At 34.9% G+C, this 18,950-nt stretch overlaps 1 protein-coding gene across 1 annotated transcript in view; it reads left to right on the top strand.

The window, feature by feature from the left end:
* Positions 1 to 18,950, top strand: part of LOC110380730 (uncharacterized) — a 222,030-nt gene that overhangs the window by 60,611 nt on the left and 142,469 nt on the right. The gene's annotated exons all lie outside the window — the stretch shown is intronic.

Below are 18,950 nucleotides of genomic sequence, written 5' to 3'. Positions count from 1 at the left end.
GTCAAGGATAGAAGTAATCAGTTTTATCAGTCGGCGACATCCCTGATTTACCCTAATGGATATTTACGATGCCCGACGAGGCAGTAAAAAGCACATATAAAACTTCTTTTATTTAACATATGTACGTGCATACATGTGGGTACATCAATATATAAATTATATGACTTGTCTGTTTGTAGAATCACCATTTATTTTTTAACTAAATGTTTAACTATGTTTTTATTTTTTTATTACCACTAGCTGACCCGACAAACTTCGTATTGCGTCGTATTTCCTGGACCTCTATAAACTAAAATAAGCCAATGCAGACCAGATTTTTTTCAGATTTAGTGAGACCAATTATTTTTTAAGTATGAAGAAGATACAGGAAGGTCTGAGAGCTCGACAATCAAAACAAAGTGCCTGAAAAATAATCTAGTAACAATAAGGCCTGAACAAACTGACTTGAAGAATTCAGATGGTGTTGTTCGCAGCAAGCGATGCTGCGAGGAAAACTTAGTATAACACATGTATACAGTGGTTTCGATAACAAACAGTTTTTATGAGTTGGCGTACGCACGTATCAGATTTTGTGATGAACTTGGTTTTTGTTTTTGTCCAAGTTTTATGTGGTTTTGTCCACTGTGTGTTGATGGCGTGATAGAAGTGTAATTAAAATATTGATTACTTAACTGTCTAAATAGCACGTGTTTTGTTGGGTAATATAGCAAATACCAACCACAAAGAATTTTCCCGAGATTAAACGTTCAGTTACGTTTTCATTTTTTTTTTTCGTAATAATTTCGAAGACGATTGGGCAGCAATTTTAGAATGAAGTTTCATGTAATGTAAGGATTAACCTCCGAAACTACTCGGCTATGCTTGTATAGCGGGGGAATTCGTAGGAAAATTCTAGTTCGTTATAAATCTAACATTCTTAGATACGTCACAAAAGTTAATGGCTGTTTTTATTTTGTCGTACGTCTAAAACTATATCAAAGTGTCCATTATCTTGGCATAGACATTAAAATCTTTCACGCATTCAGAAAATGTTTACGTCGAATGTAGTTATATTTTTACTAATTTCGAAATAGTTTCAAGGCCGTATTAGAGTCTTGAAAGGTGCCATTGAAATGGGTCAAGCCATTTTCATTGAATTATACACGATAATTGATATTAATGTTGTTTTTATACGTTTAAAATACATAAATAGAGATTAAAGTCGAGCGTCACCTCCATATTTTTGTGGGCCATAAGATTTCGAATTTTATTTTTTGTGATATTTTTACGCTATCTGGATTAAACAGTATAATCAGTACTTAAAGTTTGCTCTGAAAATAAAATAGAAACATATTCTGGGTTCAGGAAGCGGATACGACTGACCAATGGAAATTCATAGCTATAAACAAACTATCAAGAAAAATCCGGTTGCAAAGCATACACATCTAAAATTGATTCTGTTACCGATTCTGTGTGTCTTAAACACTGGTTATGATTTTCACACTAAGGCTCAAGTTCACCAACAACATAATCATCAGCTTTCTTAAAACAACAGTTTAACATGTATTTTTACGTACAGTTACTTATTTTAGAAGTAAACAGTAGCCTCCCTCTAACATATTCCTTCGCTTTCACTGTAGAACCAAAACGTAGGAACTTAGGAAGTAATCACGTTACTATTCCAAGCTACACAGCCCTCAATTACTTCTGACACCCACATTCTTCCAGAAGTCGGTTAAGACATATTTATATTTAGTCGCCATTTGTCCATTATACGGGGGCGATAATCTGACGTCGTCGGGAGATATGACGACAGGATTTTTTTGTTTGTTGCAAATTCTTGAGCGGAGTGCCCAGTGCGTGATACTAGGTGCAATCGGATGTTGGAGTGCTGGATGTGGCAATGAAAGAAATGTTAAAAGTGTATCAATAAGGTGGTTGGTTCTTTGACGTATCTAAGTACCGGGGGAATAGAAATTGAGATAACATAAATAATACCTTATGCCGTTTAAATAAGGTACATGTCTAAGAATCGCCCCAGATTTCACGGATGTTTCATGAAACTGTATAAAGGTACTACATGTAACTGTAGTTAGGTGCATAAGTTTGATAAAGTAGGTTTTTCATGAGGTCCTTTCAATAGTTTAGAATTCAATTGACAACAGACAGACAAATCCCAGAACTTTGTTCTATCTACTAATAATTTTCATTCCTCACACAGGAACGCAATAAAAATAGCTCATTAATAAAATCTCTGTAACTAAGTCACATCCAGCAACTGTACGTCAGTGCACAAACAGATTGGTGCGAGGTTGCCAACTGTGACGCTGATCCGTATTGTCTACTCTCTTATCTGCAATTGAAACTAACTGGATCCCGCATACGATGTTGATAGAAATGGAACCTTTGAATCTTGTGGTTTTGATTTATTTTTGTTTTTTTCCTGGTTGATGTATAAGTGAGGAACCTCTTCAAAATTTCCGAAATTTTCCATAGTATAAGTTATGATATCAACATCTCCTGAGTATTTTCCCAATTATGTTGGGTTTGGTTTCCATTCTAACCGGATGTAGGTACCAGTGTTTTCTATCTGACCTCCTCAAGTCAGTTACCCGAGCAACGCGGTACTCCTTGGTAAGACTGGTTGTTAGACTCTTTGGCTTCTGACTAAACGTAACGACGGCCATTTCAAATTAAAATTACATTCACATTAAAATGTGATTTATTATTCAGTAAAGTAAAGAAATATTTTTATTTCCCACTGTCCAATCTAAGACCAATTTCTCCAACCACGTGTGACGTCATAAAAAAAGTAATAACGCTTGCATAACCATAACAGGGCCGTAAACGCTAAGTAATAACCCACACCTCTAAGATTAATCAGTAAACTTGAACCGTCTTAATACCGCGGAGACAAACTCAATTACTTGGAACACGGGGTAACATTTAATGGCCATCGTCATAGATCCGCAGATCCGTAGATCCGGAGATCTGTAACTCCGGAGATCCGTAACTCCGGTTGTAAACCAACCCTTATTGACTGCGGATCGTCAACAGCATTTTGTTGCCATTATCGGATTTGTAGGTATTGAAGGGTTAAATTTCAAGCTGGGATTGCAAATAAATGGGGAACTATTTTTAGATGTTTGTTATTGTTGGGGTAGGTTATGGCCAGGAGAGGGATGATGAGGTCTGTGGAAGAGTGAACATCAAAACTGAAAAGTTTCTTTGAATAGTCTTTAGCTGTATGCATCAATGCAAGAAGCTGACCACAACAGTTTTTTTATTTTTAATTTAAGAAAAGCGTGAATCCAATGAAGGTTTTTAGTCCATCTTAAATCTACCTTTTCATTCCTCTTCATATAGATTTATGTGCACAAACGAGTTATCGAATAAAATATTGCAGTGTGTTTGACCGTATTAGACCACTCTTACATTTCAGGCAGACCAGTAGGAATATGCTCCAATGAAATGAAACCTCTGAAAATAAGCACAGGTGCATTTGTCGTCCTGCTAATTAGTGATTCAACATACATTGCCAAATATTTAACATTATACAAATAATGTACACGACTCATTTTCACAGTCATGATATATTATTAATTACGATAACATTTCCAAAACGGCTGGGCAGGCCTTGAAGGGGTAAATCAAATTCTATATACCAGTATTTCATAATGATATGAATGGTATGAATAATTCACATCGTTTCTGTGTTATTGTACTCTAGCTTATATTAGCCACCATAAAATTGCAACTTTTGTATCTAATTGAATAATTTCTCGTACAAAAAAGAATACTCATACAGAGAATTGTGTTGCTGGGGAGTTTGTTCCACCATTTCTTCTTCACAGCAAAAACACATAGAAAGTGATGAAGGGCGTTTTTGGGGGCTGTATTTTGTAAACTTGATCTCCAAAAGCTGCAGATTTTGACAAATTCACTTGATTGAGAAATTAAACTATAGCAATACATAGGCATACCATACCCAAAACGCTTGGTATCCGCCAAACAAAATAAGCAACATTAAAAGGCAGAATGTCGGAATTGCCGTGAGAAACTTGTATCACATAAAATAGTGATGTCACCTGGCCATTTCGTGTCCGTTAATTAACAATTTCATGAGGGACGTCGCGGGATTATGATGGCCACACTATTACCTATGTTGATGGCAAATAGATCCCTATAAAATGGCCCCTCGTCTTTATTGGGGATACAAACTGTATCTTCGGGGGTTTGAAGATATAATTAGTTTTTGGAAATTACGGATTAACATTGTTTTGATTATTTGGAGCAAGCTTGCTTCAGAGGTTTCACCCGCGTCTCGTCGGAACGACTTCACATATATTCCGCGCTTCTTTGATAAATGGTCTATCCAGGATTGAAAGATTTTTGGCTCTGACCAGTTGTTCCTGAGATTAGCGCCATCAAACAATCAAACACGCTCTTAAGCTTCATAGAATTTGTAAAGAATGTTATAACTGAACATTCGCTTGTATTTGCGATCTTATGAGCATGTAGTAAATGCAACATCGATATCCAAGAGACATAGTATTCATGATACTTACTTGCAGCAAGTTTTATCAGTTACCTACTAGAAAAAGAGAATGAATGAACTAAATACACAATAGCAATAGCCACTAATTTCCATGACAACACGTAACAGAGTCACAGCTATAGGAATTGACGAGGAAACAATCAAAGTGATCGGATTGTGTCGCCGTGGCTCAATTAAGTCGGTAGGCAGCGTTTGCGCCGATAGCACCCGAACTCAGCCGAACTGAGCCGAGTGCGTCCGACGTCCGCCGATTGTCACATTGTCACCCAGCTTTGAAATAGGAACGCACTTTGAAAATGGAAAATTTAATCCCCAGTTTTTGTAATGTAACGGATAACTGGGCTGGAACTATGAGTGATTTTAAAGGGAATTGAAAATAGAACGCTCGTGTTATATTTTTTTTGAGTTTGACATATTGACAATGGCAAATTCGTTTTATACTACAACTAGCTTTCGCCAGCGTAAAGTTCGGTTATATCGCGTTTCCAAGAGAATTCTTTAAAAGTCTGGAATAAAAACTATCCTATGTTCTTTCTCGAGGTGAATTCTATCTCTGTACCTAATTTTATTAAAATCAGTTCAATGGTTTAAATGTGAAAGCGTAACAGACAGACAGACAGACAGAGTTACTTTCGCATTTATAATATTAGTAGGGATATTTGGCTGAAACTGGTTATCTAAAGGAACGAATCCGAATACATGCAAGCTTCTGAATTCTCATGTATGCTCGTAATAACTAAAAGCAGACTATCTCAAAATAATGTATTGTAAATAATGATCTCAACTATTGGGTTCCAGTTGCAAGCCGTTCCTCCAAGACTATGAATCACGTCGCTTTGCTTATGGGAACGCAGCGGAAATACTATAGTTTCAGAATTAATGGTTATATACATCATTATTCTCGGTTGCGGTTGTATATAGCGATTTAAAGGCTTCTTCAGTAAACTACACAACTATATAATAAAAGTTTCCACTTCAGGAATAATCCATAACTTTCTTTTGAGGTGTAAAGTCATCACGCTACGAATATTCCTCTTCTTAAGCCCCTTGTGTACGAGTGCCGTGGCAACTCTTTGGAACAATCACACAGTCCTGGTAGGCTTCGATCCCAAGAGCCCCACAATATTTGCCGACTGTTCTTATGAAATCAACGTACCTATACATTGACTGTCCTTTCCTAATAAATTCTGACACACATTACCTTCTTATTAAGATTTATGTTGATACTCGTAAAATCAAGTCCAAAAATATAATTTTTCCGTCTTCCTCCAAAATGAAGCAAATAGTTTCGAATTTAGATTTTCATATAAGAAGACAAACAAAAACAAGCTATTTATGATAAACATTTCCATATGATTTCCTGGATAGTATCAACAGATGTAAGTCATACATTCCCTCTATTGCTCGTAACGGTTTGTTAACAGTACTATTAAGATTGGCCTTGTATACCAAAACAGTGGCGGACAATGCATGTGTGTGTATTAATGTTTTGATCACTAATAAATACTGTTTTAAGGACATCTGTGGAGGATGTTCTATAAAACTAGCGGCCCCGTACGCCCTTTATAAATTGTTACGTATAAATGAAGAACCACTCCACGGATTTTGTGCAAACCTCACATAAACCGTCTACTAAATAGTTCAAACAAAGCCAAAAAATTTGGTTTGGATAGATGAGCCCGTTTTTGAGTTAAGTATTATAAAATTACAACGAAAAGTGGCATTACGTTTTATATAGGTATAGAGAGAGAAAAGAGAAGAGAGATGACTTGGTTGGAACACATGAAAGCGAAGTCAACCGTGATAAAAATTCGCAAAAAATCCAGGATTGGATTATTCGAATTCTGAAATATGATTTTCTATGTAAAGTTTTTAATAAATTCCTCTAAAAATAGGTGTGAGTTTTACAAGGGTTGTGGTGTTTCAATTTACTATATCAAATAACTTTTACTAGAAAATCATAAAATATTTGTAAGCACATACATAATTTCAACGTCACACACAAAAAGCTGAAAAAAAATCTGTTTAAACATTTTCGCTTTTCAATAACCAACAAAATTGTCACACTGTTTGAATTAAAGCGTCAAAAAATAATATTCATGTCACTTACAAACAATATTTATAACGTGTGAGAGTAATTTACTTCATGAAACTTTATGAATATTTCAGTACGAGAGATTTTCAGCGCATATATCCGTAATAGATGAACGCATGATGATAAAATACCGGATATTTATAAACGAACGATAATGTTAGGTTTATGAGTTGGTACATTTCTTGTTTTATAGGATGGGTTATATTAATGGAGTTTTGATAATCATTAAACTATAAATAAATCGCCCACAAGGTTAAGTACGCAAAATGTTTATTGGTATTTATTGCACCAATAGTATTAATAATGTTTCAATGATTGACGACATTTATACGAGCATAGAAAATACTGTGTCGTAGTCTATTTAGGAACAATTGTATGGAGTACAGGTTTTATGGAGTAACTCCGAAAGTTTTTTTTTTGTATTTAAATGTTTATAAGAAGTCATGGTATGGGCATGTGATGTGGAAGAATGAAGGTCATGTTGTGAGGAAGGTGATGATTATGAACGTTGACGGATATAGTGGAAGAGGAAGACCAAAGAAACGATGGATGGATTGTGTGAAAGTAGATATGGTAAGAAAGAATGCTACTTGTGAGATGACGGCAGATAGAAGAGTATGGAAGGAGAAAACTTGCTGCGCCGATCCCAAATAAAATTGGGATAAGGGCAGGAGGATAATGATGATGATAAGTATGCGTCCTGCCGGGGCTGCGGGATTATTCGAAGGAGTAACTGCGGCCCTGGTACATAAAATTACATTAATTTTTAGCTTACTGTACCTGTATTCTCAACGTTTAAAGTATGTGTTTTTACAAATGTTTGATTAGCTTTGGTATGACGAAAAGAAAATTGCAAACATACCGACCTATTCATGCAATTAAAAGCATTTAGATAAAATCCCTTGCTTATCATGTTCTTTGTGAATGCCTTTGTTGCAAGTAAAAGAAGAATAAAAATAATAACAAAGCGAGTTGTAGCCTTTGAACTGTTCTCATAACTCAAGTGGTCTGGTATTCAGGCTTCTAGCAATAACAATGTCTTACAGTTAGTGAGTAACGAGGCTGGTTACCTGTGTACTTCGAATTTAACAGGTTTTTGAAAGATCTTGAGTTAAGTGGCAATGAGAAGTGTTTTTTGAGTAATTAACTGCGGATTGTAATAAGCGATCTATCCGCGCTTTTGCGATTGTAGAGTTTTGAAATTAGCTTTATAATTAGTATGTCTTTCAATCTCTAATCGAATAATGGACGGATGATGATGATGATAATTGGCGCTTAAAAGCAAAATAGGTGTCTTTCGGTTTTCTGAATATTTTTTCACCCTCGCGACTTTATCGCGATATTATGTATAGGGTACAATACTTTTTTATATCCAAACGATTTGGCCGTTGGTGTCAACTAAGGTCACGGGCGATTGTGTTACTTTTACACAAATAGTTCTTAGTTGCCGTCAGGACATGTAATCATCTCAAAGATCCTAGCCTGCCGAACAAACGCAATATTTCAATTTCACAATAAACAAGGTCTTATTTTATAGTTATTGTTGTACTTCGTAAACAAATAAATAAGGTCGTTTACAAGCTAAATTAACCGCGAACTAAGAAGTTGTTCTCGTAATATTATGACGGCGCTTAAAATATTATGAAGCGCCCAATGAATTAGGCGGTAAGGTCGACATTTATTCTTGGTACCTTAGCATTATATAATTTTGCTGGATCTGCTAGTCTAGTACCCAACTCGATAGGATAACTTCAATTATAATTGGATGCAGCTGAATACTAGGTTACGTAGACTGACTAGATATTCAGTGCCTAGTATATAATACGTAGTCGTATATACTGACTAGATATAGCTAACATAAATAGGTATAATAAGTAAGTATAAGGTATACCGTATACCTACCTATGTAGCTCAAACCGCAGAATTGATAACTTGGGACCTGTTACCAATATTAGTGGCATCCTTCTTTTTGTTTAATTTTATTCTTGTTATAAATTATATTTTAAAATTGGATTAAAAGAAATTAATATGTTTTATGTCGAAAGACTTAATGATTGTTCCACTTATGTAAAACGAAAACAAAATAGCGTGATTTCTGAGATCCAAAAGATCCACGTTGGTATGAAAAGTTAAGGTAGAAAATAGAAGAAAATATCTGCTGAGCTAAAATACCTTTGACATGGCATCTAAAACGGTGACCAAATACCACCAGGTCATCGGCTTGTTTACCAAATACCATTAAAAATATTTTAGTTTCAAAATTATTGGGGCGTACGTCCGAATTGCAATCACGTTAAAATAGATTGGCAAATAAAAGTGCCTAACGATAAAAATGTTGGCTATTTCGCCCGGAATGCTCTAGGCATACGCCAATAATTATGCATATGTTTATGTACCTACGTATGTATGTACATTTGTGGGGGTGGCTCTAGTATGTGAAAATGTGAGATCATTGACATGCACTATTGTCTCCCACGTGCAGTCTGGTTGCCAACAAAACCAATAAAAGCGGGAATGAATTAAAAAAATGCATCAATATAATACGTCACTAGCTAAACTTTTCAAATATACTTCGAAAACAAAAGCCAACATTTTATATTCTAAAATGGCGACACACAAAAGCGAATGTAAGTTTAAAAATCGAAAACAAAAATACGATCGCATATTGTTTATGACGGAATCCGAACCTCGCTCTAATAGAAACATTCGAATATAAAAAGCAAAGGAAATGAGGAACATTTGATTCTTTTCTTAAAAATTCAAAAGCGTCAACGATGATGCGTGAAAGCGGAAGAATCGATGCTAATTAGCGGCTACGAAAACTTTTACAGTTCGAAATTCGAAAAAGTCGGCGCGTGCGCAAGTTACGCAATAGTGTTCTGAAAATATCGTCGTTGTTTCGTGCGTCCGCGCACCGACCTTGGTGACGACGCTGATAGATCGCGCGCTTGCCCACGCGCAGGGGTGAACTTTCTAAATGAAAACAGAATGTGGAATAAAACAACCATTTGTTAAACTGTCAAAATGACATTGTTTTAAAAGATGTGTGCAACAAAGAAATTAAAGTTTTGCAATTATTTTTGAGTTATTTGTTTTAGTTTTAGACAGACAACTGTATGGTTCCACTAAAAATAAGATTTTCGGTTTGACGTGACAGTTATATTTACAAAAATATTTTTAATTCTATTCTGTTGAAAGTGACAACCTTGCTAAAGTAATTAACAAGATACATTAGTTATAAATATAACGGAACATAGTGTGCATATTGTTGCAAACTGCATTTTATTTATATAATGTAATATTTTGCTGTGGAACGCAATTATCTTGCCACCGGAGGCCACTGCGCATACTCATAATTTGTGTATCAATTTATGTGTTCTGTTAACTCTTTACGATGAAAATCGAGTGAAAAATTCATATACCTCGTTATCATTTTATTTAAAAAACGAAAGATCCATTTAGCGGAAGATTAGGATCATCAGGCATGGTTGTAGCAGGCATACAAATTAAACCTAGGTAGGTACTTATCTACAGTTACTAAGAAATCATTGTATTGAATAGAATCTAACTGAATAGATACTTTTAATAAGAACCAAAATCAAATAAGTCTAGTAGACCAATTGATTTTACAGACCTATATAATTAAGGGTACACCATGGTGGCCCTATGTACTGTAACGATAACCAAATAACGATACGATAAGATATACGATAACCAGCCTTCAAATCGCCGATCTGACCAATGAAAGGTGACGCCAATTGACGGATCCTCAAAGTTAAATGGAGCAACTCACCTTTATAGCTTTAAATAAGTATTACGTACTTAGTATAACCCATACCTACCATCTTCATAATAACACCACAGTTCACAAAACATGTTCTTTAAAAATACAAACAGAAGGAATCTAGACTACAACAATGCGCTTACCTAAATCTGGCTTTATGATATAAACACGCCATTACACTGAAGTGCATATATAGAATTAGGTCGGGACACAACGCAGGAACATGTACACACACGGACAAACATACTTGTACAACATTTGAGTCATTTATTCTTGGAAGAAAATATGTATTGTACTCAGAGTCACAAAAAAGGAAGGTTCAGAAAGTCCAAAAGCACAATTAACATTAAATTTGTGGATTCTCTAAGTTCATTTATATGTACTTCTATAGTATAGTAAGAGTTGGTTGTTTAAAAATGCTAATCCCAGTGGTGTGGTGTGATTTGAACCAGTTCTTCGTTATTAGATAGACAGATAGCCCATTCGTCGAGGAAGGTTGTAGGCTACTTTTTATCCAGGTGCGTGAAGAAGGTGAAGGTCACAATGAAACGCGGGTGAAACCGTCTCAGAAGCTGGTATACAGCGGTTTTTTGTGTCTTTAACTCATAAGTACTTATATGATTATCAACAGGAACAAAAAGAGTTATAATTTTGGTTGTCATTTCAAATGATCCTTCTGCCAAATATTTGTGTTATAAGAGTGCAGAGAGCAAGCTAGAGTAAACAATAAGTAAAGTGTACTACGTTTTACTGGAATTTTTATAGCGTTTGTACATTATGTACATACATACAACTTACATACATATAATACACATGTATTTTTACAAAGTAACAGCACTGGACGATATTTTTAGTACCAGTGAACATTCACATTGAAATCATGACATTGTAGAAGAATGTTTTAAGGACTTTTATTCAATACATAGGATTCTTTCTGCTTTGTTGAATACTCTATCTTCTCTTTATAAAGCATTGTGTGTTAGCTAGGATTTAGTTTTATATAAAAGATACAAGATTTTTTGCACTCCCGTGAATTGTAAATCGTTGTAGATGAGAAGATTCTTATTTTCTTGTAAGTCTAGTAGCAAAGTCAACTGGAAATAGACTTCCTCGATAAATGGGCTATCTAACAATTAAATATATTTTTTTAAATCCGTTTGGAAGATAACAGTCTTCAGCTTTATAATATCAGTGTTCGACATCAAGCTGCAACCATGTAGACCCTAAGAAAACACGAATTTTATGGCAGTGTTAAAACCGAGTGCAAGCAAAACCACGGGCCATAACTTACTTGTTTATCGCGTTCTTAAATTGCTCAAAGACTAACTAATTTGTCCGTACTGAAATAAAACAAAAGTTTTTAAATAACAATTAATAACGAACGTTTTAGGAGCCGAGCCAAAGATTCCGATGATATTGCAGACAGTTTGGCTATGTCGAAGATGTAATTATCATTATCATGAGTCGGAAACCAGAGGTATGCTAAATGGTTTAACATCTATCAATAAGATTGATTTGCTATCGATATTCAATGGTAGCATTCGATCCATCGATCTTTCTATTCGATTGTATTGCAATTTATCATTCATCGATTACAACGTGTTGGGGACAGGATGCAGCCTCGTCAAGAGCATTCATTGAATACAAACTAAGGATTACTTGTGGGAGCACACAAGTAATTCATAGTTTTTGACATATACTTACTTATCTTACTTCAGCAATTATTGTTGATGTACATACATAATATACTAAGTGACAGATATATATCTCATTTATTACCAATTTTCAGCTGTTCTTGAGTCATGAATGCAGTTTAACTAACACGACTTTCTTTCATGTCGCATACAATATAGATTTCTTTATTCATATCAATTGATCGACCTTTCGGAACATGTCAATTTGAAAACTATTGTTTGTTAAAAAAAGCTTGCAGTGCAACTCCAACTGGTTTTAAAAAAGCGGTCTTCATATTGTGAGTCGACAAGCTTGTCGATAGCTTTCCTCGTTTATTTTGACTGCCAATGCTGGGCGTTTTATTTGGCTTATACCGTCAATTGTTAACGGCCTGTACCTTCATTGATGTATTTGTTAGGAGTTTGATTGACGCTTCGAATACAGGTGCAGCAATCTATTGGATGTGGGGTTAGTTTTCGTAAGTAATGGCTTAAGATGTGGTGGATGTGAAGTTATTAATTAATTTAAATAGATTGTATTCGATCACAGTATAACCTTACAAAAAATGTTTCGCGTAATCGTGACGATTACTACTAAAAAAATACTTTAAGTTGCTTTTCACTTAAAAGTGTCTTGTCCAATAAAAGCGTCAAAGTGACCGGGACGAACTTATAAAAATAAACGTTGAGATAAATTCGTTAAATTTTTTATAGTATTTCTTATTTCTTATAAATATTAGAAATCTAAGTTTTCGAGTAACACCAATTTTACTTAATGCTAAGCTCCTAAGATTTAAATATTGTAATTTTATTTGGCTAGAGCAGCATCTATCGTATCTATCCTGGGTTTAAGAGCCATTATAAATTAAAGTTAATAGTCCAGAAGCTAACACGAGGCACGATAACAATTTTTAAAGTAAGATGCATTGCTATGTGCCGGCACATTTTGGTGGATAGGAACCTACAGAGAAACAAAATTACATAATATTTTCTAATATAGTCACTTTTTGATTGTGTTGTGAAATGTATGTAAAGTGATTAATTATAGTTTTATGCCAGTGTAGTGTTTCTTTTGCCTTTTAATTTTACTACATGATAAAATATAACTTAACTCAATTGAACATAGAATTTGCATTGCCATCAACAGTGACAATGCAGCCAGCATTGTTTGGCTCGATTTAATAAGTTTTTTAATACTAAGTTGTAATTTATCTTTTTTAAATAACTTGTAAATTTCGTTTTATAAATTTTTATTTGTAGTTTCTTTTAATTTAAGGTTGCGTATATTATTACTGTAGATATCTATTATACAAAATAGCCCAGTAACTACACTACTGTTTGCTGAGGTACTATAAACCAGTACCTCAGGAAACAGTAGAAAGTCACGTATCCTTTATACAAAAGTTCAACGACTTATTAGGAAAAATATTCAAATTTTACTTAGAAGCACGCTGCAAGCGCAGTAATTCTTTGAGATATGCTTTACTTCAGTATCGCGACAAAGGAGGAATTCCACTTGGAAAGCACGGGTACTTGTACTTTATACAACTCTTTATTAAATATCTTGTACTGCAAACAGAACATAGTTGTCGACGTCATATTATGGTGAATGCTATATATTTGTTTGTAGAGTCGGAAATAAAAATATGTTCCAAAGTTTGTTCTTTTCTAATCGTGTCCTAAAACAGGAGGAGGTCCTAAATTCGACTGCATGTTTGCTATTCGATTTTACCCTGGACGCCTGGATAGTTTGGAAAAATTTCATTAGTCACAAAAAAGCTTCAAAAACACAGAAAATGAAAAAGTTTCTTTTGACATAGATCTAGTCCGTTGTAAAATAAATAGCAGCAACCTTGATTACATTTCAATTTTTTTTTAAGTTTTTTGTTGTTTCCAGTTTTTGTATAAGTATTGTATTTTACAATTTCTTTCTGTTTCGATTATTTGAGCAGTACTTCATGATTAACTTAAGACTGAAGTCCACAAATGGATGTCCTCATAGTTTCTATTCTTTTGATGCTGACTGTACGTTGGTGGTTGCAATAAGCCACAAAATTCTACACCGGTATTGTTGTGACTTTCAATAAACTGGAACTCACAGATTTTTGTAGAAGTTCCTGACAACTCAAGTTTAAGTTTTTTTTTCTACTTTCTATCCCCAAGCTTGCACGTTTTAGCGATTTCACATATTTTCAATATAAAAGCTATAAAAGTCAATACGCCCAAAATAATATTTTTCAGATAAATCTGGATTTAAAAAATCGGCCCTTAAAAGGATTTTCTCCTAAAAGTCATGACTTATAAAAAGTATCATCACCAAATACTTTACACTAACTTTGTGCTATCATGCACAAGTTTCAAGAGCTCGGTATTACCACTGCATGTCTAGCATATGCACACAATCTATGGAACAACATCGACTTTCATAAACTAGTAAGAAATCGCTCAGGAAGCGATATTACTCAACTTAAAGTTTCAAGTCGCTGAGTAAGCTGTGTTTAGACTATCGGCGATGTACACATGGAGTAGTGAATTAATGGAGCAACAAGCTACAGGAAGGCAACAGGCAGACTATGAAAGTCCGTATGACTGCTAAAGAGTTAAGGTAAGTACTGGTCAAATAATTTTGTGAGATAATTGTAGGGATGACTATGAACCAGTAAAGTATGCATTGGTGCAGCAAAGTACTCGTATGGAGGTCGAATTTGTGTCATGTGTGTGTGTGTGTTTTATTTTGTTATTAAAACCTTTCGGAATAAAACTATATTAGTATTATGTGTACGATAATAAACTATTTTGTATTTTGTATTTGTATAATAAAAAACAATAACATCGCATGGTTTTTATCCTACTGGTAAGAAGGGTTATGTTATGTTTTCTCAAACGACTCTTTATAGTGCTTATTTACCCAAATTTACGCTTGTATACTAGTAATTTTTTTAATCAATATGTACTTCTATTATTTAATTTTATTTTACAGTAATGTATGAGTACTCTGTGTCTTCACTTCTCCGTGTCATATCACAGTATATCTGAGCGTTAGGTAATCGATACACTTGCGAGACGGCTCTGTCGGTGCCGCGCCGAACATAGCGTTATGTTACCAATTTGGAGCGGAACTTGTGGCTGCCTTGTAGACAAGATGTTTAACCGACTTCAAAAACGTAAGGTTAACGTCTGGTTTTTAGCCAGTAAGTGTGACAACATATAGGATTACAAAGGGAGAGTAGATAAGGGATTACAAATTGAGAGTACATAAGGGAGAGTACATAAGGGGAGTATATAAGGGATTACAAATTGAGAGTACATAAGGAAGAGTACATAAGGGGAGTATATAAGAGATTACAAATTGAGAGTACATAAGGGGATTACAAAAAGAGAGTACACAGGAAGAGTACATAGGGAGAGTACATAAGGGATTACATAGAGAGAGTTCGTAAGATTACAGTTAAACAGTGATGTGGTAATTTTCCAAGAAAATGACACGTTTTCTCAAAGGTTGATTCTATGAATATGAATATTATTAATTACTAAGTTCTGCCCACGGCGCCGCCCAAGTTGAATGTTTTTTATAACAAGAATTTCTGGAATTTGTCCAGTATTTTTAGAGATTACGTATTAACAACTCACAAAGCTGAGATATTACAGTAAAGCTTTTCAGTACCCGCTGTATTTTTTTGAGAAACAGCTTATTTCAAGTGAATTTTTCCATACCAAAATTAAATGTGAGTTGAGCCATTTCACAGTAAATGTGTAAACAAACGTACTATCTGGTGTGTAGCTTTTTTTTATATATAATTAGCCTATGCTGTCCCACTGCTGGGAAAAGGCCTCCCCCAAATCTTTCCACTATCTCTATCCATCACTGCTTGAGAACAGTCCGAGATAGCAAAATAATATAAATAAGTATTTAAACCAGATTCAATAAATAGATAAAATGAATCCTGCATTTTAACGTAAATCTTATGAACCGTTCAAAGCTATTGCTAAGCCAATGAAGCTATAAAAAAGTTTAATTAGACAATAAAGAAAGCGAGTTACTTGCAACTCGTAAATTGGAGGCCACGCCGACCTTCCGCCATTTTGAATATACCTAATTTCATAGTTCCTTTTGTTTATCGGAGATTAGTTTACTGCTTATGTGCTTGGGTTAATAATCTTTTTTTCATTCATTTTCAACATCTCATTTAGTATTCTTATTATGTTTTGCTTAACCACTTAAGATTATTTTCAGAGTGGTAAATCAGAGTCTTTCTTCTTTATTCTTTCTTTCTCTTTGAAAAGAGTGTCCACAGGGTTTCTTCTCCATAAGACCCTTGAAACTGTGCAAGTTGACATTTCATAAGAGCTGTAGGCAATTCTAACGCCATCAAATACACACAACAAGTCTGATATTCTTTCTAACTAGGCTTCTAGAACTGTCGCTGAGCTACTCAACGTAATGAAGAGCTAAACAAAGTGATATTATAATTAGTGCGCCAGCCGGCTTGCAGTAGCACTATGATGAATTGGCAAGCAGGTGTAGACTGCATTACTTTCATATTGTTCGTGACCATTTCGTTTATGATTAAAGAGATTACATTATCTTTGTTAATAGTGTATAGTTTGTAGCTCCAGTTGAAAAGATAACAATATTATTTTGGTACGTCTTAATGTGTTGCAGTAGTTCCCGTAATTTGGAGGTGAGTGAACCGATGGTTCTCTATATGGTATTCCAAAATAAAAACAATCTTCATTTTCTTCAACTTACACCAAGCTGAAGCTTGTACCTGACTCCAAAGTTTTCTTCTTGTAGGATGGCAAAATATGACTTGTTATTTATGATCTACCTACCTATCAGAGAGATGCGACCAATTCAAATTGTGAACAGCATTTTTTAGCTATATCCATAGCTTAATACAATAAAAATATAAGCCAAAACTTCCCAAGACATACGCAAGCTAAACTAATAAACTATTAGGTACACAATAGACCGCAAAATGCCGGCAAAATACCAAGTAAACTGCCAAAATTATGGACGGTCCATCAACTGAGCAGCAATCCAACACTAGCCGAAGTTTGACAGACATTGTTAAGACATTGGAACACCGAAATAGTTGGTGTCTACGAATATAATGTTCTAACTAAAGGGTAATGCCAAAATTTTAAAAGCACGTGAGTTGAAAGTCTTGTGTTGTCATGTGGAGCATGGTATTGGTCAATTGTTTAGGTGTTTGTTTTTTTATAGGAATTTTTAAGTTTAGAATATGGATTGCTTGGTTGGTGATTTGAGACATGGGTCTAAACCAATGTACCGATAATCTTTTTATGAGAGCAGGTCAGGTTGATGACTCTCAAATCATGGAATTTTTAGCTCTGTTTTCAAATGAATTCAGTACCTAAGTTCGGTGGTCTTTTCTGTGATCAAACAATCTAGACTTCTACAAATTCATTTTCTGCAATGAAGCAAAATGAAAAAGTTGAGACCTAATGTAAAAACTTCAAATAAGATTATGATTAGGTACTCTTAATGGAAACACATCCAATGTTTAAATGGATTTCTCATAATTCTGAATCACATAAAATATTTAAAGAGACTTCTTAAAGTCCCGCCTTATTCTCAGCACTAATATTTCAGTAGAAATAGAAATCAATAAGTAAAGCGCCAAGTCTTTTCCAATCTCAATATGAAGTGTGGCAGTTGGAAAAGTTTTTACAGAAAACTCCACCGTTGCTCTGAAATTTATGCTCGAATCCTTTTTATTCGATTCTTGACTCGAGTCTGACCTAGTAGGTTACCCTTCGATAATACGACCAATGGGGTCGTGAGGACAAGCGAAGTCTAGCCCAATTGAAGGTCACCAATGACTTGGAAACCTTTCAATTGTCGCATTAATATCAACATTGCTGGAATTATCAGTGTAGTACGTAGGGATCGCTCAGAAACTGGAAACATTCGAGTTGGCATTAGTGTTACGACCGCCGCGCGCACTTGTCGCGTTCTGGCTTTTCGCTCAAACAATAAAATTATAAGCGATACGTTTAAAAATAGCTGTTCGGAGCTCGCGAACCGTCGGTTTCCTCACAACTGCGTAGTGTTTCCCTGGAGGTCCGGAGGCGTGCGGTGCGCACGCGGTGCCACTCTCGACTGCTCACAGGTACACCTGTCTCACCTAACGCAATGTCATTATTACTATTATAATAACACACGATAACAAAGCAAGCTCACTCACGCGCCGATGTCGTTGGCACGGGAAAAAACGCGACTTCTCGGTTCTTGAAGTAAATTAAGGTAGGAAGTAATTAGGCGGTGGGAAATATGTTAACGAGTGAGGATGCTGAGACTGTCGGGTTCATAGTAACAGATCTCAGGGCTTGTTTAACTACGAGCCGAGTTCAAGTGTTTAATTAAAACTGTCAACTCTTATCTAGTTAATGCTCTAACCTGCTTTAATAGTATTTAATTAAGTTTATTAAAGAAAGAATTCCGTCTGTGTTTCTCTTTTCTAAAAAGTTTGTAGAATTACTGCTTTACGTGAAGTGGATTCTGTTTTCTTTTTAAGGGTAAACAGTTCGTGTTAAATGTTTTTACCTAGTAATTTTGTACTCCTTGCTTTTTACTTTAATACTACATTTTCATCGAATTCGTTTTTAATATTTATGTGTTATAGTGGTTTTTGGGGAAACTTTTATTGATTGAGCTTTATAAACGTTTATGATATTAAAGTATTTCCCTTACTCCTTAACTCAATAATTAACAAACATTTTTAATAATAATATTCGTTAGTTACGTGAAATTATAGGATATTTTTATTAGTTTGCGTGGGCAGAGACAAGCCGTAACATTTTCCGTTGGCGCACAAGATTCTATATCAAATCTAT

The sequence above is a fragment of the Helicoverpa armigera genome, chromosome 23, assembly GCF_030705265.1.
Source record: "Helicoverpa armigera isolate CAAS_96S chromosome 23, ASM3070526v1, whole genome shotgun sequence".
Classification (NCBI taxonomy): Eukaryota; Metazoa; Arthropoda; class Insecta; order Lepidoptera; family Noctuidae; genus Helicoverpa; species Helicoverpa armigera.
Note: the sequence above shows the minus strand (reverse complement) of the source record. Positions and strands in the feature narration are given on the sequence as shown.